This window comes from Convolutriloba macropyga, chromosome 2 (genome assembly GCF_964194025.1).
Source record: "Convolutriloba macropyga chromosome 2, txConMacr16.3, whole genome shotgun sequence".
Lineage (NCBI taxonomy): Eukaryota > Metazoa > Xenacoelomorpha > Acoela > Convolutidae > Convolutriloba > Convolutriloba macropyga.
The window spans coordinates 43,703,354-43,730,422 of NC_134469.1; the positions used below are offsets into that span (position 1 = coordinate 43,703,354).

Sequence of the window (27,069 nt, forward strand, 5' to 3'; positions counted from 1 at the left end):
TGATAAACAATTGGACACCACGCCCCAAAACTAGCTCTATCAAAGCACATTTGATTGTCGGGGTTTACTGTCGCTCATGTTTTAAGATTAGAGTTACATGCGAGTGTGGAGAACAGTGAGGCAAAATTAGACGGAATATGATCAAAATTTTAAAATAAACACCTTTTTCGTCAATCATTGGCTTTTTGAGCTGTCATTGAACGAGAACTGCTAACGAAGTGCCAGTTATGCAGAAGTAAAAAAGGTAATTGGTATTCACTTAGAAAAAAAATTTTCCATTTTACTAATCGCTGGCTGAAAAGGCAAACCACCGTTTTGAACATAATCAAAATATGTTAGATTACAAAATTTAATTCCTGAACTACGGCTTAGATCCTTCTTAATAAATCCAGAAATCTAGCTGAAGATTTATTGAATGCAAAAAAGACCCGTGGAAAATAGTGGCAGAAATTTTGGCTAAAGGTGACGAGGTATTGTCACTTTTGCCAATTAATTGGTGAAATTGGCCCAAAAAGGTTAAATGTACGTTTGACGGCGTAACGGAATACAAGTTTGGTGTAAACATTGTATGTGACAGTAAACAAAAAACCAAAATATTTGATTTTTTAACATTTAACAAATTAATAAATTACCTAATCATGGGTACTACGAAAATACTAAGAAAAAACAACTTAAAAAACGTCTGCTCAAAGATCATGAAAGCATAAAAAAAGTATTAGAAAACATGAAATAGATCTACACTCAAAAGCACAAGGTTTCACGGCTTCTAAAAAAAAATTAGGCAACAGTGATTGTAATATAAAAAACTAGTTATCTCAATCAAAGACAGAGAAGACCAGAATTTTTTCTTAAAACTACCGCAGTGTGGGTTCATGTACTCTGAACAGGAAAAAAAACCAACTATGATCCAAATTATAGTTACAAAAAAAGGAAAAAAGAACTTTGGACAGGTTAATTTTCGCAATCATTATATCATTATGCAGTGGCGGCCATAAAGAATGTCAGGGGAAGAGAAGAGTCAAAATTACAAAAGTATATTGTTCGGGTCTACCTCAAGTGAAAACACAAAAACCTAAATGAAAAAGCCAGTCGGTGAAAGTCCATGCTGAAACAAGCAAAACAACTCTTCAATGAGGTGGCATCTATTCTATACAAGAGCGAAAAAGAAATATACAACAGCATACATTTTTTCTGAATACCATCAAGTGCAAAAATAAGTCCAAGAAAACCAAATACCATCACAAAAAATTGTTAAAATCTACAGTTAGTCAAAGAATTTTAACTAAATTCAAATTAACTGCGGCACATTTCTGTTCACTTTATGCTTAAGTTCTCATTATCTCACTTTTGAACATACTCACAAAATTGTAGATTACATAATTTAATTACTGAACTACGGCTTTGATCATTTTCATTTAATCAAGAATTCTAGCTGCAGGCTAATTGAATGCAAAAATGATCTGTGAAAAGTAGTAGCAGAAATCGTGGAAAAATGTGACGAAATTATTGTCAAGTTTGTCATTTTTGGTGAAATTGGCCGAAAAGGGTTAGATGTACGGTGGGCGGCGTAATGGAATCTGATTTTGCTGTAAACAATGTATGTGATAGAAAACAAAAATCTGAAGTCTTTGATCTTTTTACATTTAACATGTCAGATATTACTTAAACAAGGGTACTACCAACATACTAATAGTACGATTTAAAAACGTCTGTTCAAGAATCACGAAAGCTTGGAAAAAATAACAGAAAACAGAAAATAGATCTACGTCTCAAGCATACGGTTTCACGGCTTCAGAAAAAAGTTGAGGTGGTCGCAAGTGTAATACAAGGAACTAGTCAGCTCAATTAAAGACATAAATGTCAAGAACCTGACCTTAAAATCACCACAGTGTGGGCTCGTGTATTCTGAATAGGAAAGAAAACCAGCAAAGATGCAAATTTTAGCTACAAAAGAAAGGAAAAAAGAACTTTGGACAGGACGATTCTCACAATGGGTTGGCAGTGACAGACAGAAGGAACATCTGGGGAAGAGGAGAAGATTCAAACTTACAAATGCAAACTTTTCAGGTCTAGCTACCTCAAGTGAAAATAGAAAAGCCTAAAAGAAAAACCTAAAAACCGTTAAAATCCACGGTTAGTCAAAAATTTTAAAGTTCAAATTAACCATGGCACATTTCAATTCACATTATGCTAAACCTCTCAATCTCTCACATTTGAGCGATGTCATTATTCAAATTTGAATCTAAGCTAAATAGAGTAGCTGCCATATGATTTATAGTCAAACTAACCTCCAATTTGATGAAAACCAAGTTTAAAAAATCGACTAAATTTGAAGCGAGCTTAGAAATAAATAAAGTAGCTCTGTTTAGTATAGTAGCTATAACCACAGAGGTTTTAATCATCACTGACAAAAAGCTAAAAAGGACATTAAGAATATTTTTTCTACTTAAGGAAGGCAATTATAATAGCTTTTAATCAAATCCATATCTGTGCTCAAAATGTTGACCGCAAAGAATTCAATTTGAACAATCTCTTAGCGCAATTTAGAAAAAACGATTTCCTTTTTTATCCGTCCCGGGGAACAAATTTAAGTTAATTATTGTATCACCACAAACAAAAATGCAACGTGAAATGACTTAAATTGTTTTTTTTGTGTCCGTAACTGATTAGGTGAAGTATTAGTTAACGAAAGCGATTGAAAATCAATTTTGGGTAAATGTAAATACTATTAGAAAAAGATTGTACAATTATGAAGGCGCAGCTTAATGGAAACTAGAATGATATTGCAGCGTATAATCTGATACAATTTAGGAGCTTTTTCTTGATTGTGAGAAAACTGACAGCCTTTTTGAAAATGAGTGTAGTTTTAAGCAATGCTGACGTAAATGTCAAAACAGTAATTGAATCGCAGACGGAAGAATTTTTTCTGTTCACGGCTCAAAGCTTCCATTGCTGTCCGCCGGTCTTGCCTTTTTATGCTGACTAGAACCCAATTGGTATGGGTAATCATGCGCTATGCTTTACAAGTCATTTCTACCTCTCGCTCCCCTCTCCAATGCTTGTTTAGTTGCTTGTGTTTCAAGAAAGTGGCCCAAAAAAGCTTATATTTATATACACAAAAATTAACAAATGCAGAGCAGAACTGAGAGCAGATGAGAATGTAGATTTAAAACTTAGATTTACTTTAAATGAAATAGAGGAAATTATAGTATTCTCCGGCAGAGCTCCGGCAGATTTAAAATATCAGTGTTGTATCTGGGTTTCCGATGACAATGATGAAACGGTTATTGAGCATGGTATGATCGATGAATGGGCTGATATGAACCATCAGTGGGATTGTAAAGGACCCCCGACCCGGGAAACCAGATGCATTTTGCGTTTTGTTGCACGTGGAAAAATTAAATTTAAAGTGTGATAATGTGACGGGAAACCAAAAAAGCACCACATAATAGGGCAGCTTTCAAAAAACCGAAAACGCTAAACAGATAAAATTTTGTTTCACTTGAAACAGGATGCATGCAACCAGTCATTATTGAGAACGAGCAATAAAATGGCAGATATAGGATTATTCAGTTGATAAAGTTCCAAAATTGACTCATAACTTCTAGAATCAAAGTAATAAGAACCACTAGTTATAAAATGATAGAAGTAAATAGTTTGTCCACTAAAACATCTCCATATAGCCAACTGCACCTTTGATTAAAGAGAACATTTCTTAAAACTACAAAAACGAACAGCAAATCCCGGCAAATCTCAGGAACTAATTATAAAGCTACATAAATTTTATCGGAACCATAAAAAAAACATGAGATGTTTTCTGAAAATTTTTAGGTATTTTTTGGTAGCGGATAAAAAATTAGCCCTCATTAGAGTAAAAAAAAGTAATGTCGGCAAAATTTAGGACCGTTCTTCGGGCATATTTGCATAAAGTGCGCTAGAATATGTGGTGCCATTTTTCTTTGACAAAAAGTTGAATTTTTTTAGAAATTGGCCATCCTTTCAGCCAAAAAATAAGTAAGATCAAACAGTTCATCAACGCTCCACTATCCCTAAATTTAAAAACAATAAAAATTTTCTTATTAAATTTTTAGCAGATATCAGCAAAATTGGTGAAATATGAACAAGAGTTGTGGATAAATACATCACCGGAAATCAGCCCAATGTTCGCAAAAACTTAAAACTGGATTACTCTTCCGAGAAGACAAAATTCATGGCTGTTTTTTTGATGTTCTAAATTTGACGGGTTTTCTAATGATGCCATTCAAAAAAACTCACTATCGATTGGCCAACTTTTATTAAACAAAAAGCCACTTGGGCATATTTTTCTTCCCCACCTCTATATAGCGCATAATCTCTATGTTCTCAATTTTTAACACACTAAACTGAAGTTTTGATGTTTGATCTTTTTTGCTAGAGCAAAATTTTCATATTGTAGCTAAAATACCACCTGATTTATTGTTTTGGATCAATTTATTACGTTAAAATTCAACTTCAAAAAAATATTAAGGTTACTTTCTGAATTAACTTATAGGTATCAAGTGTTTAAGATTTGGTTCGAAAATAAAATTGACAAATCATACAGACTTATAACATAAGCTGAAAAAATCTTTTGACTATTGGAAAAATTATGAAAAGCAGCAGTCAATTGCATAAATTTTAATATTATCATCAAGCAGTTTCGAGATCTTTAACTTAAATCACAAAACGTTTATGAAAACGAGAGATGTGCTAGAAGAACTTTTTCATTTGTTTCTTTTCGTTAAATTTATTTTTTACAAACGGAAGACATAAGTACAATTTATCTGATAACATCTCAAAAAATTGTTAGTGTGGTTAAAATTTCATTTCATGTCAGATGCCCTGGTGAAAGTGCGATCAATTTTCTAGGTCTATTAACTCGTTCTTCATGTCAACTCATAACTTACAAAAGCCAAAATAATCAGCTCAACCAATGAACTCGCTTTATATTTCCTACATAATTTAAACAAAAGAGGAGTTTTCCTCGAAGTTCTACCTATAAGTATAACTTTTTTCAAAACATCAAGAACGAGCTGTTTTTGCTTGTTTCTCAAACAATTAGAACTTGTTATTTCCATGAGTTTGTTTTTTTAATATTTAATCCCTCGACAAATTGAAAAGCTTATTTTAAAATTGAACCATTTGCTCGCGGGAATTTTTTTTAAAAAACTCTGCAATTTTAAAAAGGACTTTCCAATTATTTCAAAGCTGTAACCTAAAAGTTCAGCAAATGAGTAAAAAATTGTGCTACGAAATAGCATTAGTTAACTATCCGTAAAATTGTAATAGCACTTTTGCCCAATTGATATTAAACGATTGAAAATCTCTGAATTTCTAAAAAATAGTATTTCTTGTTAAGAAACTTACAAAACTGCAAAAACAAGAAATTCCTTGAATCACCATCGATTTTTGCGATTCCGTCTAGCAGAAATTGCTGAAATGCTGATCAACTTTCAGTGCATCAAAAATTGTCTCAACCCGGTCATTTTTCTACTAGTCTCCTTTGATTTTATAATATATGTCCATTTTTCGAACTTTTTCTGAAACGATTCAATATTGTGCAGAAAAACCAGATGATCATACAGAAAGTTTGTTGAAGCCGTACAAAAAATTGGTGCCCTGAGGCCTTAAAAACTCTTAAAACAAACCACGGTAGTTAAAATTTTTTGAAGCGTTCTGAAATTGTGCAAATATATATATATATATATATATATATATATATATATATATATATATATATATATATATATAATCAAAACTTGTTAAAAATGGAATATAAAAGCAAAGCAATTTAAGCAAATTTAAAGCAATTTAAAAGCATAAAAAAATTGAGAGCATAAAAATGGAGCGTAGCGAACACTTGGTTTACACTCTCTATTCTTTAGTACCAGCTATAGAAGACCAAAAATTTTTTCGGTCTTTTAACTTCTTTTTTCTCTTGCTTAACTGCAATACTGTCTACATAGAAAAAATTTGAGTACAATTTTCCTTGACTGTATAGAATCCGACTAAATTACGTTAATAAAAATAGAGTTTGACGCATATGAAAGTGGATATCTCTTGAAATTTTTCTCAGAAACTAAATTGAAATCAGGGTAATTTTTCGCCTTAAATATTTTACCCGATAAAATTATTGCGCAAATAATTTTACAATTTGTTATGGATGGTGAGGTACCAACTAGTTTCTTTTCAAGTAGTTCATCATGTAGAAGCGGTGAAGCGATGTTGAGTAAAATTTTCTGAACGAAGATATGAAAATTGTATCAAGTTTTGAGACAATCAGGAGCAATTTACGCATGACCTGGAAAATAAACAAAATGAGATAAGTGAGAATTAGACAAGGCAGAAACCATAGTAGCAGAATGAATTTTATAATTATTTGCAAACCATTATTTGACACGAAAGGTAATCGAAATGTTTGGAGAAATAATCCAACATTTTTTAAAATAGAATTCAATATAAAAATGAACAAGAGCAGAATAGAAGCTTGTCTAACAAAGCAAGATTATTCTGAAGAGTTTTGTTTGAAATAGTTGTCCACATTCGTTGATCTGCTAATTTGTTGTATTTGATTAAAAAAATAATAGTCTTAGCAGCCAAAAACAAAAAAAATGAAGGTATAAAAGTGTGCTCTGAATATTAACAACATATACATCAACGAAAAACTAACTATTTTTAAGACTCAGATAAACAACGAGGCAGAAAAACTGGGTATAATTACTTAAACCGGAAAATTAAATTGTGCAGCCTCAGTCTTGGTTAAAAACGTCATTTCAGCCAGTTAGTTATGTCAGTGATCTGAACCAAATGCAGAACACTCAATCAAAGAACTCAATCACCCACAGCCCTTCTCAATAAAAAAAATCTGTAAGTTATTCTGATGATGTGAAGCTGAGCAACCCCCTTTAAAAAACTTAATCATTGAAGCACGTTTTGTGTTTTACTAAAGACGGAAATGTTTCTGCTGAAAAACGATCCCGAATTGTTTTTCTGTCTTTTTAAAATGTTTTGAGTATTAATAGTTTCAATTGAACTGCTTCTTTGCAAATTTTTTCGATTATCTGCTTGAAACAATTCCAGCAGATAGCAAATTTTCATTGTTAACACGAGACATTAAAATGAAGTTCTCTATTTGTTCGCATGCGTTATCCGCATGCGAAAACCTGTCGTCTTCCGATATCCACTGGCAGTTTTGTCTTGCGGCTTTATAGCACTTTTTGCTTGGCTGACATCATTCTTTGCGATATGTGCAACGATAGATTTTCAGTTAGATTTGATGCTGTTATAGAGATATTTTACGCAAAAACTAAGATATTTTTTTCTGACTTTATCTATTGCACGGAATCTCTACGGAAAGCGCGAAGATTACAAAATTGTCCAGAATTAGAAAAGTTATTATTATACTGCAAAATTTGCGAGTAAAAAATTAACGTTTAGAGAACTCTGAAAAGTTTGAAGGCAGCAGCACACATTGCCATTATTTTTACTGAAACAACGCTCAAATACAGATATGACACAACGTGCATCTCAGTTGATTAATTCCAGCAGAAAGGAACCTGCAGTCAAGAATACTGAAAATAAGGAGGGTTGTAATTGTTGTGAGAAAGGGGAAGAAGCAAAACAAGTGCCAATTTTCAATCATCAAATTTGAGAGGACCTAAAAAATGAGACGCACTCATACCATGCAGACGCACTCAAAAATTGTGCATTGTAATAGAACCATTTATTTCTTTTCTATCGATCAATTCCAATGATGGTTAAACTAGAGAGGCAATATAATCAAAAAGAATAAAAATAAAAAGCTTAATGATTTTATACATATTGCTCCAATTCCGGAGAAAACTTCTAACGTTTTTTCATAGAAGCTAACCAGCAAAAGAAACGATTCACTCTCGGAAATGGTAAATGTTAAGTTGCAAAATTAACTGAAAACTTTTTGGTCTAAGATTGCTTATGGGCTTTTGAAAGATTTCGCGAAATTTTCAATGAATAAACAAAATGCTATGGTCCCAAAAAAACGAAGAACATTTTACACCCAAAAAACTGGATCGACAAGACAACTGAATTAGCATTGGAAACTGATTTAGCCTTGAAAACAATTTTATCCACAATAGTCAAGAGAGAATCTGGAGAACACAGAGAATCTTTAAAATCAGATCTTTTCAAGGAAAACGACAAAAAGCAGGAAAGTTTTTTTATCAAAATTTTCAAACATTAAATGGGAGAAATTTGAAAACTGAAAACAATATTGAAGAAGATTAAGTTTGAGGAAACAAAATATATTTGTAGATAATTTTAACGACCATTGGGATGACCATGTTATAAGAAAAAGATCTGGGAGGAGTTGGAACAAGAAAAATAACTTGAATATAATGGGATGAGAACAAATAAGAATGAAAATTCGCTAACCATGAACATCTGAAAAACTAAAGTGTCGACTTCGATCGATTTGACAATTTTGTAGAAAAAAGTCTGAATCTCAGGGAGTTAATGTTCGGCCAGTTCATATGACTAGAAGTTTTGGGGAAGCGAATGAAACCAGACCCAATAGTCTTGTAACAACCATATGTAAAGCTCTAGAAAAACCAATCTACTAACAAATGACATTTTCTCGCAGAAAAAATTGATGTCCTGAAAAAATATTGCCGTGATTTTGGGTAAAATTGGTACTCTTGAACCGCTTGTCACTTTTTTGAAAGATTCAGAAAAGACATGAAAGAAGAAACATATATCAACGAGAGAAAAGCAGTGTTAAAAGATCTGAAGAAGTTATTTAATACTGTGTAACACAGCATCTTAGATGAGAATTATGAACTAATATTAATGAAAAGTCGTACGAAAGAGCTTCTAAAATCTTTTTTTATTGACTGGTAGCAGTGCGTAAAGTCTTTCGATGTATGCTCCCGATTCCTGAAAGCAAAATACTGTGAGCCACAAGGTGGGACGCCTTCCTTTGCAACTTTACACCAACCACATTACACACCTTTTTAATCACCCCACCTCAACATAGTACGCATTTTCGTTTTGGGATACATTTCCCTCATGCAGATTTTGACAGCTCGGTAACTTCTACTGAGTCAATCAGAACTTTGTTGGCAGTAAACTGACGCTCGGCTGCAGAAAAACAAATTTCCTGAAAGTGAGGGCTACTGGAAAATATCTGAGCATCAAAAATCAATTAAATGCTATATGATAACTCAAAAGAAAAAAGTAGATCTTGGTGTTCAAATAGGTAGAATTTTTGTTGATAACCATGGAACCATCTTATGCAACAAATTGTCAAAATTTTTCTAACTGTTCTTTCGAATCAAATCCATACTAAGAACCCAGCAAGTTCTAACAACATACAGAATTTCTGTGCAACCAGTTTTAAAATAAGTCTTCTTTGTGTATGGCACCATCAGCAAAAATACAGAAAACCTTAAGAGTCAAAGATAAGGCCAACTACCAGCGCATACCGCTTCTAACTCCACCTCAATTAACAAGTCTTCAACCCGCGTAACGTTTTGATCAAATAGTTGCTGTCAATTACTGTTTGCACGTCTAGATTGTGAAACACAAAATGACGTCATTCCGATTTCATTTTGTCACCTACATCTGATATCTAGGAACAATTTTGCCAACTTAATTTCTCAAGGCCCCCGAAAAAAATTTCTCAATTTGATGCCCGATTCGCTGTTGTGCGACAGCTTACTATCGAGGTCCAAAAGACGATACATCTCTGACGGTGTCAGGACAAAATACTTTATGCCAAAACAACCAATGCGAAAAAACCCCCTAAATGTACCCATTAATTTACCCTGTTGGTAAAAATATCAGAAACGCTATTTAGCATAAAAACATCAAATTTAGAGGATTTCGATATAAATAAAGTACACTTATCAATTTTTAATTGGAAGTCTAGCTCATTTGGCAATGTCCTTTGGCCACGGCCCTGTTTCAGTGGGTCGTGGAATCTGATATGAAACTATCACAACAGAACATAAGCGAAATCATCTGCTTAATAAACCAGCTCGAGGTGTCAACACTATAGGTTGTAAAAGTTGCCTGCGAAAGTGAGATCTGTGACAATTCCAGTGAACGTTGGTAAGAATTACGGGTTTTAACGCTGAATGCTGAAATACAGTTTTCATGACTAAAAACGCTAATCATAAGACATTTTAACAAAAAAAACTACTGCAAATCTTTTAGTCCTGAAATTGTGTCGTTTGGAGCAGCAAAATTTCGATTTTTACATCTTTCTTCAGGTAAAAGTAATATATTGTTGCCGTTTAAGCTGTGAAAACAAATATTTTCCACCCTCATAACCGCTAAATTTAACCGAGAAGTCTCGCCTAAATAAGATGGCACCTAACGTTTCAAGCCTGCTGATCCTTAACTTTGTCTCAATTACCAGCTAATTGAACAGAGATAGATTGCCTTTGAGGAAGCCTTCGAGGAGTCTCACAAAGTAGGAATCAAACAAAACAGATCAAATGTCATTACTTTACTAAAATGAGAATATTCAATAAATCGAACAATCTAAATCAACTGTAAAGAATTTTTACAAGTAGAAAATAAATTTAGCTAGTGAATATATTTTTTAACCAAATGAGCAGAAATTGAGATCCAAAAACAACAACTGGCCAGTTTTCAAAAGAAATCTCAAGCAATAATGTCCTTTAAATGACAAGGTAAAATTTTCAAGATAAGTTACAACTGTGGCAATTCATGTTTGCCCCTGGGATCTTGTTTAACTACTACTATAGCAAACGGGTTATGGTTTCAAATGAACATTTATAGACGAAAATCCAAAAAGAATAAAAAAAACCCGGAAAAACTCCCATTTCTTAAAAATTTATCTTTCTGAAATTTGTAAAACCTTGGACAACCTACTCGAAGATTAAACCCATTAAAGACAGGCAGAGACGTCTGAGTATATAGCAGCTAGTGCATCTTCCTAATGAGATTACCTTACGAGTCGACAAAAAATGTTGAACAGCAGAAAATCATTTATAATTGAAAAAAAAATTGTCGAACAGACTGAAATTACGATCACGCCTCTTCAGAAAAATAACTTGAGTTTTAAACAGTAAAAAAATGATAAGTCGAATTTTATTTATATAAATTTATTCAAAAAAACAAAAACAGGTAGAGTGAACAGAAACAGGTATAGGCAGAACAGAAACCCTCCTCCAATTTTTACAAACTTCATTGACTCCAATTTCAGATTTTCGATTAAAAATCAATTCAAAAAGAAACTCAGAATAAGATTAGCCTCCATTTTGACATACGGTAACTTTAATAAATGATACTGAGGGTCAAGAAAACGAAGAAAAAACAATCATAACAGTCCGAACTCAAAACAAAATTAGTTTTTTATTAATCCAAAAATAGTCCAATAAAAAGTATCCACTCTGAACAACTCACAGTTTTTTTGAAAACCATTACTTCAAGCATTGAGATCCTTCCTAAATTAGACCGCAACAACCTTAGATGTTTCATTCAATCCGCGCTTGATCAATGTGTTTTTGTTAACATACTGTTGTCAAACAAAATATTCACTTCAACTAAAATTATTATCAGTACGTGAACATCAAACACGAAGTGAAAACAAAACTTAAGAATTTCATTGTTAATTTGAATCAAATACTTTACTTTTTGTCTTGCAACGAAGTTTTTTATTGGTGCAGAATAATTAACTGTGGTGCCTTGTGACGCTTTTGACAATTACTTGTGACGTCAAATTTGTTTCCATACTTAGCTTCAGCCAATCAATGCAAGTTTGACATTCAGTCTCGGTAATTAGAAGTAGAAATTGAGCTCCACCAAATATAAGTTGATATTTTTAATTTTAATGGTATTAAAGCGCAATTCGTTCTTGAGAGGTAAATTTTAAGACTGTGTCTCTTTTCTATATTTTATACCTGTGGTTGCATAGGCCCATTTATTTTGTACATTCTGAAAAAATATCTTAACATTATTGAACTATATTTTCCGTTCTTGGACAATTGAAACAAAAATCTGAGAAGCTGAAATTGCTTAGCATCCTCAAAACTGTTTAGAGTGATAGAGGGAATGCAAAAAACGTCACATGTTACCACAAAACTCTATTTCGAGCTGTTTCGAAACTCTATTTAGTTATAAACACTCAATACAAATTAATTGTTTCAATTAGGAATAGTTTTGGTTTTCTAAGCGAAACAAACTATTGAATAGCAAAGCTGAACAATATTAACAGTGACTAATTTAAAATCAATTAACGCAACGGTATTGTACAGTATAACTGATAATAGAATTCGCGAATGTTGGCTGCAAAAATATTTAATCCGGACAGAAGGCAAAAATGGGCACTGTAGAGTTTTACATTACGGTGATAGGAGAGCAAAACATATAAAGTTATGCTAATAAAATTTTAAAGAAGAAACTATCAAAAATAATCAAAATGATATGGTCAAAAAGCGCTTTGTTTGTTTTAAAGCCCTTGTCGGCACTTCAAAGAAAACGCTAAAAATTCGGTCATGGAAAGAGTGCAATATAGGAACAAAAATGGGCAAAAACTTTTGAAAACACATGGAGGTAAGTTCAAATCATTCTTTAGTTGCCCAAAGACCAATTCAAATAAGATAATCTTTTCCCAGTTTAGAGAGAAACGTCGCATTTGCTAGACCCATGAACTCACTTTTTTAAATTCAAATGTTGCTTGATTTTTCCTAAAAAACACACTTGTATACAAGAAATTTTGAAACCAGTGAGATTACATTTCTTTTTTTCTACAAAAAATAATTACAGAACAAATGGAACGAAAGACAGCCAATCAAATTTTAACAATTTGTAAGTACTAAAAAACTGTATTTTTATTGGGTAAACAACTAAACTCACCAAACAACAAAAAAATGATTTACAGAAATCAACATCTATCTCGCGTTAAAACAAAGATTTCAAAGTCGTAACCTCTCTCAAGTGACAATATTCCGCAGTTTGTTTGGCCTCGAGACGATTGCAATCATTTCAATAACTCTTTCACTGGATAGATCCCTCTCTCAATAGTTCTGAAAAGCTCTTCATAGATATATAATTGAATGCAGAAGTCATAAACACGAACGACCTTTGAACTAGTTCAAGGTTAAAAAAAAATCACACACTAATCTATAGAAAAGGCTCGCTAGGCTTTCTCTTGCATCCTAACAACCGTTTGCGTTTGTTCTTATAACTTAGTGATCAAATCATATGAACTCGTATATGCGAAAGGAGAAAGACAGAAAAATAACTGAGTAAAAATCATACTCCAAACAAATTACGTGTTCATAATTGAGGAACCAAAAACAGCGTCGCAAAAATTTTCAATGACTAAAACAACTATTACGAAGCACACGCGTTTGAGTATGAAGCATCTGGAATCTGTTAATGAAAATTTATAAAAAAAAGAAGAAGAACAATTTTGATGTGCATTTTTTTCCAGTATCTTCTTATTTTTGAAACATAGTTTGAAACCATCTGCTGTCAAATAGACACTTTCAAGAGTTTTCAATTACAGACAATTAGAAGTTTCAATAATGTTCCCTTAGAAAATCAGTTGTAATCAATTAGAAAACTGAACAATCCAAATGTAGACATTCAAATTTAACCTAATACCTATGGAGTAAAAAATCAAATCTAGACACACTGCTAGTATATTGTAAGTAATAAAAACTTTAGTAAATAACGTCGAAGAGCAATCCACCAGAAAAACAGCAAAAACGGTATGAACTTAAAATTCACTTAAAATTTTATAAAATATAGTGTCCAGTCATAAAAACCATTAGGTTTGAACTCAAGCCGTTAATAGGTTTTCCACTGCTGAAACCAATGAGGTCCTTCAGTATTACTGAGACGGTGACCAAACTGAAGAGAAACAACTTTATTCAAAATTCAAAAATTCGCTGAAATTTTTATTAAAACAAATAGTGTCGAAGAATCAGTGGCATAAACTATTAACTGAAAACGTTTATAGGTACATTCAAGTATCGTTAGAACTTCAGTGAGAACGGTCCGTAATTGGATTCAGTAACAAGATAAAATATGGAACAAAACTTTAGGTTGTCAAAGTCGGCAATCATTAGCTGTACACAGACCATATCATAAAACGGCATATATTTTACGGCATATACGCTATAAAAAGTGCAAAGGAAGTTGTGACTGACAAGCAGAGAGTTAGTGTTGCCTGGTGACGGCGCGGGCACTTTTGAAAGAATTCCGTTTTACTAAAAAGAAGTCCATTAAAACGGCAATTATTACAAAAGTTCACCACATTAACCGTTAAAAGATGCTGGCGCTGTGCGGTGATAATTATAGTTGCTTTCACCGATGTTCACTCAAATTTTAAATTGTTTCTACAAAAATTGTAGCGGGAAATACTAAACAAGGTTGTAATACCGACTGCTAATTTGTAATGTGATTATTGAACTAAAAGTTCAAAGGGAACAAGTTAGGTAGGCACTGGTTATTTTGGAATTGGATAAAATGTCATGTAACTATCTGAGTCTGTATTTCATCTATAAAAACATTTTTAGTTTTGATAAGAAATAGTTATAAACCGGTGAAACAAGCTAGGTAATTTCTGTTCCATATAGAATGGCCTATTATGTCATACCTGATAATTGGAGTCACTAGAAAAATTGATGAATGAATGGATTTCGATCATTTTTAATTTTGAACTAAATGAATACCCGGACCTTGCTCACAGTGAGTTTCAGCGCTGTATCATTGACTCTCAATTGTAACCATTACTGTACCAGACAAATAGAAGTGTAAATACTTCTCCCAGTCTGCCCAGAGTCGATTAAGAAACATCCCAGTCTGTCTCTTTTCTTCGCAGCCTAATTTACATTATTGGTGAACACTGCACAGAAGGTTTCACATCATCAGACTGTACATACAACGAACATAGCAAATTTTGAAAATTTCGAATAACTGGTGTCATGCATAAAATTTTTAAGATGGCGATATTCTGAACAGCCATTCTAGCTCTAACTAAACCATATTGGTGCGTTCATCTAAACCATTTTGCTGCGTTCATCTAAACCATATATTGGTGCATCGGCGGAGGTCGGAGATCGGTGGCGGAGGTCGGTGGCGGAGGTCGGTGGCGGAGGTCGGTAGCGGAGGTCGGTAGCGGAGGTCGGTAGCGGAGGTCGGAGGCGGAGGTCGGAGGTCGGTAGCGGAGGTCGGAGGTCGGTAGCGGAGGTCGGTAACGGAGGTCGGAGGTCGGCGGAGGTCGGCGATGTAAAAATGGTCTCTATGTGCTCTCGTAATACCAAAAAACGTTTGGCGGTATCAGAGTGAACAGAACAGATCAGAGTGAACCTATAAACTGAACAGAACACCTATAAACAGAACAGAACACTATAAACAGACATTTATTTATTATTTCATTGATTAATTGTTCTTTTCCGTTATTAAATGTTTTATTTATATTTATTTCATTTTAATTCAAAGTAATGCATGTGTTTTGAGTTTTTCAATTGTTTACATCGGGCATGAAACGCCTGATTTAGGAATTCAGATAAGGGATCTTAATTGATCGAGAAATGGCGGGTAATTAGCCTGCTCAGATAGAGATAAGAGAAATGGCGGGTAATTAGCCTGCTCAGATAGAGAAATGGCGGGTAATTAGCCTGCTCAGATAGAGTGAATACGGATAATTAGCAATGCTCAGCTTGAGGACATTCGGTTAGTGAAGCTTCACAGAGAACGCTAAGAATAACAAAATAATGCGTAGGATGAATCACTATAATTTTCTCTGCAGAACATGCTGTAAATTGCAAAGTGGGACATGTTCAGAAAGCTGGCCTGGCTAAAATCCAGGCTGTAAAAATTAATGTTCCAGCTCTGATTTTAACTGACTAACAGATCCGGGTAACTGTCTTCTCTTATAGCGAATCGGTTTTCACAACGTGGTGAACTTAAACTGATTCTGGCTACAATAAACAACACAGTATATAATAACATTTACACATAAGTTTGCACTATCAAAATTATTAAACAGCAAAACTAACCTGAAAAATTATCTACATAATGAACAGAACAGCAATCGAAGATTTAGGAAGTTTTAATTAAAATCCTTTTTAGTGCATTGTACGTCGCCTAAAATCAAATAACCTCTAACACATTTTAAGTCTAATTAGAGCAGAGAGTAAAAGCGTGATCAAAGGAACAAACAGGAAGGGGAATGAGTACAAACCAACCCAATGAGGCGAGAGACTAACAAGTCAGACACCCACCACCTTCTTATTCTCTTTTAAATGTCTATATGCTCTTCCGCTCCCAAATTTTTCAATGGAAAATAATCATGTCCAATTCACCAACCTCAATGCGATCGGAGTTTCAATTTGGTAAAACAAAAAAACGCTAAGGACGCTTTAACAAACTTGATATCAGATAGCATTTGCCATATCGTACCCCCCTCCCTCCCCAACCTCCCCCATCCCCCTCCCCCCTCCCCCTTCACTGCCGTTCTTATGCCATAATGCTATAATGGGGAGTGGAGCTATATTTTAGTGTGTTTGTGTGTGTTTGTGTGAGGGGGAGGGGGGGGGGCTGTAATGGGAGAGACCCGTAATAATAATGTAGCAAGAAATCAATTTCAAACGTGTTTGCTTTTCGCTCTTAATTTTGAAAAACTTATTTAACTTTATGCTTCGGTGACGCTAAAGCTCCCTGAATTAGTCAACCGTAAAAAAGCGCTCCTTGCTCAAATGAACATGTAGGAATGCACAATTTGAGTTCACTTTCTAGATTTTTGGGAATGAAAAGTGACCTCCGAGTATTCATTTATGACATGCTTTGAATTCGCTTTGACTGTTAGGACGGCGAGACGTCATTGTGTTCAATGACCTTCAAAGGAGTACAGACATATAGTGTCTGCGTGCGCAGACTAACACCCACACTTGAATTTTGCCTAAATATCTAAAAAAATAAAGCTGAGAGAAGCATAAAAAGCTCATAATTGTTAATAAATTCTATCAATATACAGTGAAAACTCGATATGCTTCGATAATCTTTGAGCAGAAGGTGGTATGGTGAAAGATAAAAAATTTTATGATTTAAAGATAAAAAACTGCATGTACCTCTTAAATCGATCCCCAAACTTGAATACGCGATAAACGCGAACAACTTGAAAAATAACTAATATAGCGCAATGATGTCAGAAAATTGATCGTATATATTTTCAAAAGCTTCTTACACGACTGGACAAAATAAAGAATCGGAGATGATAAGATTGTTGTCTGCTTTCACCCCAACAGTTTGTGACTATCAATTATTAAACACAAGCGGTAGTTTTCATCATTTCTCATACTGTAGGAAAATCGTTAGATTAATCCTACGATAGTGCAAAAACACGAGAAATGAATCTTTGATTTCGAAATAATTAAAATATTAGTTTTATGAGCAAAATCTAAGCTGGCCCTTATAGGGATCAAATTTTGCGGCAACATTGTCATGCACAAACAAACACACGCACATACAAAGCCAATTATTCATATTACTAGCCAACAACCCTAGCAATAATAGTTTGACAATCGACTCGTTTTACTTTGTATATACAAATAAAAGGCGTGACTGAAGAGGAGTTATTTTAATTTGAAATCTTCCCATATGTAATAAAAACGAGTTGAAATAACTCCAGTTTGTCAAAACTGCTTGCGATCAGTATTAAACTTCACTAATAAAAATAAGTGTCTAATATTGGTTAATTTTGGGTAAACCGGCTTTTGACTGGTTTCGCTTTTTTTTCTGGCTGAAAACTCCCTAGCGTCAACCTAAAGTTCGCTCAATTTTTTACGACTCTCAACAAAAAACATTACAAAACAGAAAGTAATTTTCAGCTGATATAAGCTCGCCCATTTATTACAAATGCATGTTTTTTTTCGTAAACTACGAATTACGATTGATCTAATTTACAACGGTAATTTTTAGGACAGAAGAAACCAAAGGTAAAGCGCCTTTTAATATGATTGCAAAAAAACTGGATCAGTCTCCTAATTAGAATTACTATTACGATATACTTCTTTCTTGTATACTTTATGCGTACAGGAGAAAATTTTTTCGTAGGTTGTTAAAAACTAAAAATGGGCTGAGTACAGACGCAGTATCAACCTGCAAACTGTCAAATAACTGATTATCTCTGCGGCCAAAGATCAACTCATTTTTTTTGCTGACTTGGAAGATATTAATTGAAACACAAAAGAATCGAAGTTTCCTTGAAGCAAATTGTTGGTGGTGATAAGGTTGTTTTCTGCTATCACTCCTGTGCAAAAATAAAAGAATGTGATTGTGCAAAAATGAAAGAACTGTTTTTTTTTTAATTTCTAAATAATTAAATCCTGGCCTTGATAAAGATCAATATTCGCGGCGACATTGTAAGGCACAAAAGAACACACACACTTGCACCGACATTTATTACATTACGAACCAACAACCCTATCAATTATTGTTTGATTCGTTTTCCTTTCTATATACAACAAAAACGATCTACTTATGAGAAGTTAAATAGATTTGAAGCCTTTTAAAAGTAACACAAAAGATTTGAAAAACCTCCCGTTTGTCAGGACTGCTTGTGATCACTTTTAAACTTTGCTATCAAAGAGAGGTGTCTAATATTGGTTGAATTCGTGTTAACCGGTTATTGACTGGTCTCGGATTTCTTTTCCGGCTAAAAACTCCCTGGCGTCAACGTTAGGTCCTTTCCAGCTACCATTCAGTATCCTACAATAAATTATGTATGTAGAATTTTCAATTTGGTGTCAAGTTTTGCTTTTTTATGGCTCTATTGAAATAAACATTACTAAAGAGAAAGTACATTACAGCTAATATAGTCTCTCCCATTTATTACAATTGCTTGTTTTTTTTCGTAAATTACAAATTACGATTGATGTAATTTACAATGATAACTTTTAGGACAGAAGAAACCAAAAGTAAAGCGCCAATTTATATGATTGCATCAAAACTGCCTCAGTCTCCTAATTAGAATTAATTTTACGATATTCTTCTTTCTTGTATACTTTATCCGTACAAAATGAAATTTCTTCCTAGGTTGTTAAAAACTAAGAATGGACTAATTGCAGACACAGTAATAACCCGCAAATTTTCAAACACCTGATTATCTCTGCGGCCAAAGATCAACTCATTTTGTTGCTGAATTGCAAGGTATTAATTGCAAACACAAAAGCGTTTTATCTTCAAAATATACTTGAAGCAAAGTATCGGTGATGATAAGGTTGTTATCTGCTATCACTCCATCAGTCTGTGACTATCAATTATTAAACACAGCTTTAGTCATAACCATTTCTCATACTTTGGAGGATCACTGAATTAATCCTACGATTGTTTAAAAATAAGAGAAACGTATTTTTTCTTCAAATTCAAAATAAAAAATTATCAATTGAATGATTGAATATTTCGATATCACGCTTTTTGGCAAGAAAGTCAAGCAAAAGCGAACACACATTCATCTACAGACATTTATTACATTACGAGCCAACAACCCTACCAATTATAGTTTGCCATTTGTCTCGCTTTCTTTTCTAAATACAACCCAAAAACTCAACTGAAGAGAAGATAAAGAGATTTGAAATCTTTCAAAAGTAAAAAAAAATTGAAAAACCACCCGTTTGTCAGAACCGCTTGTGATCACTTTTAAACTTCACTAACAAAGAAAGGTGTCTGATATTGGTTGAATTCGTGTTAACCGGTTATTGACTGGTCTCAGTTTTTTTGTGGCTGATAAATCCCTGGCGTCAACTTTGAGTTCTTTCCAGCCACCATAAGGTAGCCCAAAATAAATGATATAAAAAAAGTTTCGAATTTGGTATCAAATTTGCTTTTTCATGGAACTAGAACTAACTAAAAAAACATTACTAAAGAGAAAAAAATTACAGCGGTTGTAGTCTCGACCATTTATTACAAATGCTCATTTTTTCGTAATTTACAAAAACGGTTGATGTAATTTACAATTTTAATTTTTAGGACAGGAGAAACCAAAGGTAAAGCACCGTTTTATATGATTGCATCAAAACTGCCTCAGTCTCCTAATTAGAGTTGCTTTTACGATATACTTCCTTCTTGTATATTTTATCCGTAAAGAATGAAATTTTCTTGTAGGTTGTTAAAGACTAAACATGGACTAAATGCACACACAGTATTAACCTGCAATTTTTAAGAAAACTGATTATCTCCCGGCCAAAAATCAGCTCTTTTTTGCTGACTTGTAAGATATTAATTGAAAAACAAAAGCGTTGAATCTTCAAAATATCCTTGAAGCAAAGTATCGGTGATGATAAGGTTGTTATCTGCTATCACTACAGCAGTCTGTGACTATCAATTATTAAAGACAAGCTTTAGTTATAATCCTTTCTCATACTTTGGATGATCACTGAATTAATCCTACGATTGTGCAAAAATAGGAGAAATGTATTTCTTTTTCAAATTTCAAAATAACTAGATTATCAAATGAATGATTGAATATCAAGCTGCGCCTGATATAGATCACACTTTTTGACAAAAATGTCAAGCAAAAACCAACACACGCTCATGCACAGACATTTATTACATTACGAGCCAACAACCCTACAAATTATAGTTTGCCATTTGTCTCGCTTTCCTTTCTACATACAACCCAAAAAAACTCAACTGAAGAGAAGTTAAAGAGATTTGAAAACTTCGAAATGTGAAAAAAAAATTTTGAAAAACCACCCGTTTGTCAGAACCGCTTGTGATCACTTTTAAACTTCAATAACTAAGAAGGGTTTCTAAAACTGGTTGATTTCGTGTTATCCGGTTATTGACTGGTCTCGGTTTTTTTTCAGGCTGAAAACTCCCTGATGTCAACTTTAAGTTCCTTCAAGCTACCATAAGGTATCCCACGATAAATGATAAAAAAAATTTGAATTTGGTATCAAATTTGCTTTTTATGGCTCTAACTAAAAAAACATTACTAAAGAGAAAATATATTACAGCTGATATAGTCTCAACCATTTATTAAAAATGCTAATTTTTTTCGTACATTACAAATTACGATTGATGTAATTTACAATTTTAAATTTTAGGACAGAAAAAATTATAAGTAAAGAGCCCTTTTATATGATTGCATCAAAATTGCCTCAGTCTCTTCATTAGAGTGACTTTTACGATATACTTCTTTTTTGTATACTTTATCCGTACAGAATGAAAATTTTTTGTAGGTTTTTAAAAACTAAAAATGGATTGATTGCAGACACATTATTAACCTGCAAGTTGACTAAAAACTGATTATCTCTGGGGCCAAAGATCAACTCTTTATTTTGCTGAATTGAAAGATATTAATTGAAACACAAAAACGTTTAATCTTCAAAATTTCCTGGAAGCAAAGTATCGGTGATGATAAGGTTGTTGTCTGCTATCACTCCAACAGTTTGTGATTGTCAATTATTAAACACAAGCTTTTGTTATAATCATTTCTCATACTTTGGAGGATCACTGAATTAATCCTACGATTTTGAAAAATAAAAGAAATGTTTTTTTTTAATTTCAAAATAATTAAATCATTACTATTTTGAGTGAATTTTAAGCTGGCCTTGATAAAGATCAATATTCTCGGCGACATTGTAAAGCACAAACGAACACACGCTCATGCACAGACATTTATTACATTACGAGCAAACAACCCTACCAATTATGGTTTGCCATTTGACACGCTTTCTTTTCTATATAAAACCCAAAATATCAAACAAAGAGAAGTTAATTAGATTTGAAATCCTCCAATTCTAAAAAAACTGGAAAATTACCCATTTGTCAGAACCGCTTGTGATCACTTTCAAACTTCACTAAAAAAGAAAGGTGTCTAATATTGGCTCAATTTGTGTTATTGGCTATTGACTGGTATCAATTTTTTTCTGGCTGAAAACTCCCTGGTGTCAACTTTATGTTCTTTCCAGCTACCATAAGGTATCTCAAAATAAATGATATAATTAAAATTCCGAATTTGGTATCAAATTTGCTTCTTTATTTTTCTCTTATTTTTCTGGCGGAAAACTCCCTGGCGTCACCTTTAAGTTTGCTGCAGCTACCATCAGGTATCCCACAAAAAATGATAAATATAAAATTTTGAATTTGGTATCAAATTTGCTTCTTTATGGCTCCAACTAAAAAAAACATTACTAAAGAGAAAAAAATAACAGCGGATATAGTCTCCACCATTTATTACAAATGTTCTTTTTTTTCGTAATTTACAAATTACGATTGATGTAATTTTTAATGATAATTTTCAAGACAGAAGAAACTAAAGGTAAAGCGCCGTTTTATATGATTGCATCAAAACTGTTTACGATATTCTTCTTTCTTGTATTATTATCTCTACAGAGTGAAATTTTTTCGTAGGTTGTTAAAAGCTAAAAATGGACTAATTGCAGACAAAGTACTAACCTGCTATTTGTCAGACAACTGATTATCTCTGCGGCAAAAGATCAACTCCTTTTTTTGCTGACTTGTAAGATATTAATTGAAACACAAAAGCGTTTAATCTTCAAAATTTCCTTGAAGCAAAGTATCGATGATGATAAGGTTGTTATCTGGTATTACTCCATCATTGTGTGACTATCAATTATTACGCACAAACTTTAGATATAATCATTTTTCATACTTTTGAGGATCACTGAATTAATCCTACGATTGTGCAAAAACGAGAGAAAAGTATTTTGTTTAAATTTCAAAATATCTAAATTTTTAATTTAATGAGTGAATTTCAAGCTGGCCTTGATAGAGATCACATTTCTTGGCAACAAGTTCAAGCACGATCAAGCACCCAAACATGCACAGGCAATTTTTTACATTACAAGCCAACAACCCTACCAATTATAGTTTGCCTTTTGACTAATTCTTCTTTGTATATACAACCAAAAATCTCAGCTGAAGAGAAATCGATTTGATTTGAAATTTTTGTAAAGTAATAAAAAAATTGAAAAACCTCCCGTTTGTCAGAACCGCTTGTGATTACAATTAAGCTTCACATTTGAAGAAAGGTCTCCAATATTGGTAAATTTCGGGTTAACCGGCTTTTGACTGGTCTCTTATTTTTCTGGCGGAAAACTCCCTGGCGTCACATTTAAGTTTGCTGCAGCTACCATCAGGTATCCCACAAAAAATGATAAATATAAAATTTTGAATTTGGTATCAAATTTGCTTTTTTATGGCTCTAACTAAAAAAACATTATTAAAGAGAAAATAAATTACAGCGGATATAGTCTCGACCATTTATTACAAATGCTCTTTTTTTCGTAAATTATGAATTACAATTGATGTAATTTACAATGGTTAATTTCAGGAAAAAGAATATCCAAAAGTAAAGCGCCTTTTTGTCTGATTGCAAAAAAAAGCTGCTTCATTCTCCTAATTAGAATTGCTGTTGCCGAATACATTTTTCTTGTCTATTTGCGCGCTTAAAACGAAATTTTTTTGTATATTGTTAAGCCGATAAAGCGGTTGATTGCTGACACAATAGGAACCTGCACATTTTCAAATAATTACTCTTCTCTGCCACGAAAAATCAACTAATTTTATTGCTGAATTACAAGATATTATCTGAAGCGTTTAAACTTCGAAATTTTTAAAATATCAAAAAAAAAACTTTAATGGACAGGCCTTAATCCAAACGGAGACTTGAATTCCAATTAAAACAATTATCTGCTGGATATAAACAAGCTAGAGTAAAAAACGATTCTTTGTTAAAACATTTCAATAAAAACTAAATTTTGTCTAAAACTACTAAATTACTAATGCTACTAAATTTAGTCCAAAACTTGATTAAAATAAAAGTAAAACAAAAAAACGCGAGATTTTTTTCCCAAAGACTTTCCTAATATACATACAAAAAAGAGAAGAAATTGACATTGAGGTTTAATGTTTATTAAAAAAAGTGTTTGTCATTTAAGTTGTAATTTCAAAAATTTCATTTTTTTTGACATTTTTTCATATTATTGGCTTCCGATATGCAATCTCTTTCTTCACATGAACATATGAAAACAGATTTGCACAATAAAAACTATGAGAGAAAACTTTGACCAACACAAAATTGCAGAGTACTTACGATATAGCTCACCAAGGTATTTTTGAATGCCTTCAAATGAGTTCTTACAAAATAACTATAAAATAAATTCTAATCGGTTTACCCTCAATCGTGAGTTTTAGTAAAATTTGTTTATCAACCAAAGACAAATTTCAATTTCTTGCAACCAGCCAATAAACCAACTGGCCTCACTGTATTTATCCAAATGAAAATCTTGTCATAAAAATAGTTTTACTCCGCAAAAAAATAGTAAAATTTTGATAAATGGAAAATTTGTCAGCTTCTTCAGAGGAATGTATCAATACCTTTTACTTTTTGATTCAAGCATGCTCATGATAAACAAATTACAAGGATTCACAGAAAAAATATAATAGATGCAAGCCAAAAATTTCTCGTTGCAATTGTTCTAGGGTGTGGTTGGTAACATCACGTGAGAGATATTGAACATAAGTTTTTTTGAAAATCACCAGCGATTTGTCGGTTTGAGGTTGCATATAATTTAAACTTCGGCATTTCCTCAAAAATTATAATAGATGAGAAAATTTTTATCAAGTAAACCCAACAATTTTGCTGTAATTTTTTTGGGTAGTTGTTGTTAACAAAACGTTAGATATATTAATCAACAGTTTTCTTTTAAGTTACCAAGCGATTTGTTGGTTAGAAGTTGCATTTATTTAAAATTTTGGCAACTCCTCAAAAATATAATAGATGCAAAAATACTTTTCATGTAAGCCGAATACTTTTTGCTGTAATTTTTCTAGGGCATGATTGTTAACAGAACGTCAAATTATTGAGCAATAGTTTTTTTTGAATTTGCTGGTTTAAAGTATCATAACTTTTAGACTTTGGCAATTCTTCAAAAATATAATGGATGCAAAAGTATTCATTATGTAGGCCGAATATTTTTTGCTGTAATTTTTCTAGGGAGTGATTGTTAACAAAATGTCAGATATATGAAACAAAAGATTTCTTTTAAATTACCGAACAATTTTTTGTTGGTTCAATTTGTCAGTTTCATCTATATTTTATACTTCGGCAACTCCTCTAAAAATATAATAGATGCAAAAATATTTATCATGTAAGCCGAATATTTTTTGCTGTAACTTTTCTAGGGCGTGATTGTTAACAAAACGTCAAATATATTGAGCAATAGTTTTTTTGAAAATTACCGAGCAATTTGTCTGTTTGAAGTTTCTTGTATTTTAAACTTCGGCAACTCCTCAAAAATGATTATATTAGAAGGAACGTCAAGCCAAATATTTGAATTGTTGTATGCTCTATAATCTTTTAATTTATGCCTTTAATGAATCTCCTGTTTCTGAATTTTTTCTTTCGACCTATATTACTCGCATTACCTGTTTTCCTATTCATCTATAAAAACTGCATCTAAAATTTATGTACCTTTTTTATGAGTTTCTCACTCATAGTATCAAACATGACTGTATAAGGAATATCTGTAACAAAATATGATAACTTACAAAAATGTTTCAGAAAATCGAGGACTTGAAGTTGCGAACTAGGCTAGGGGAAATTTGGGAAGCTTTGTTGATGTATAATGCAGATATAATTTTTCTTTAAAAAAATAGCTGTGAAACTAAATGATCAAAAGGCACAAACATCTTTTCATGGCAAGGATGTTGAAAAAGATGAAAGAATCGATTGATTGATTTGTTGTTCACTTTTCTTAACTTTCGTGTTGCTTCACAGCGGCTGTTTTAAGATCTTTTCAGCGAAAATAAACAGCGTAACTATAATGATCAAAAATCGCTTTGTTTTAGCAATTGAAAGAATATATTTATTTGATAAAAGTTGTATCAACTAGCGGATAATTGAAACTTGGAACAATTTATTCTTCAAAGATGACATAGTTTGAGCTTGCGCTCGAAGATATTGATTATGATATCTGCTTTGAAATTCGGAGGCTAAAATAATAAGGAAATTGAATTTTTAATGAAGAGCTGCCATGGATAGTATTTGAAAAAAATTGCCAACTATTCTTTTGACGACACAGGAGTTTGAAGCGCAAAATTCACATTTGGAATGAATTGAAAAGTATGGACTTGTTAAAGGTGTTGGGGGGAAGTCGTGGGAGTGGGGGGGTGCAGTCTACGGGGAATAGAAAAATAAAAAAGGGAGCGGCTTAAGAGAGGCTAAATTGAATGGAGCTAATTAGTCATCATAACAATTTGCATAATATAGTCATTATACTTCGTTATAAGCAGTTTTGTGGCCAAATAAGACCCAGTCAAACAAACTCCTCCCTTTTTTGCTTCCATAGCAACTAAAGCCCAAGAGAATTCAACGTTTGCAATTTGGTGGTTAACAAACAGGAGATGGCTGCACCTTTTTTTTCACTCTATTTGCTATAATATCTTTCATCGAATACTCTGCGCATATTTTATCACGTTCGTCGTTCGTGACCGTCAATATGAGTATGAACATCAAAGACTGACACCATACACGTAGTATATTTATGTTCCAGATGGCTCTTTTGTTTTAACAAAATGGATATGAAGTAGTTTTGACCCATTTTTATAAGTTTATAATACTTTTAAATCTATTTTATGGTTCGAAAATGCCTCCAAAAGTAATTTTATAGACTTTTTTTAAATACATCTCACTTCTGTCGTTTGCCAAGTATGATATTTGGTGATGACGATTAAGTCAAATTTCAGAAAACTTGACTTCTCGTCAAGTACCGGATAACTTTGAAGGATAAAAAATAGACTAGTGGAACTATACACCTTCAATCGTGGCATATTTTTACTATCACCACCGAAAGACCAGTATATTATGCTTAAAAACAGACCTTTAGAGAAACGCACTAGTCAGAAACCGACGGTTATCTTGTAAAATTCTTGCAAGATCTTGCAAGAATCTTGCGAAATAAAGTATCGTCCAATCTTGCAAGATCTCGCAAGATAACCGTTGTCTTGCAAAACTCTCACCAGATATCCGTCTTTCTTGTAAGAGTCAAATTTTATAAGGCTTGC

At 32.9% G+C, this 27,069-nt stretch overlaps 1 protein-coding gene across 4 annotated transcripts in view; it reads right to left on the reverse strand.

Annotated features, from left to right (window-relative positions):
• Nucleotides 1-27,069, reverse strand: part of LOC142358686 (uncharacterized) — a 110,498-nt gene that overhangs the window by 62,322 nt on the left and 21,107 nt on the right. For 2 of the 4 annotated variants that reach the window (XM_075410202.1, XM_075410197.1), the window contains exon 1: nucleotides 2,289-2,385. The exons of the other annotated variants lie outside the window; for them this stretch is intronic. The gene's annotated coding sequence lies outside the window, so the exon portion shown is untranslated. Of the gene's footprint in view, nucleotides 1-2,288; nucleotides 2,386-27,069 lie in introns of those variants that run through there. 4 annotated transcript variants of the gene reach the window in all.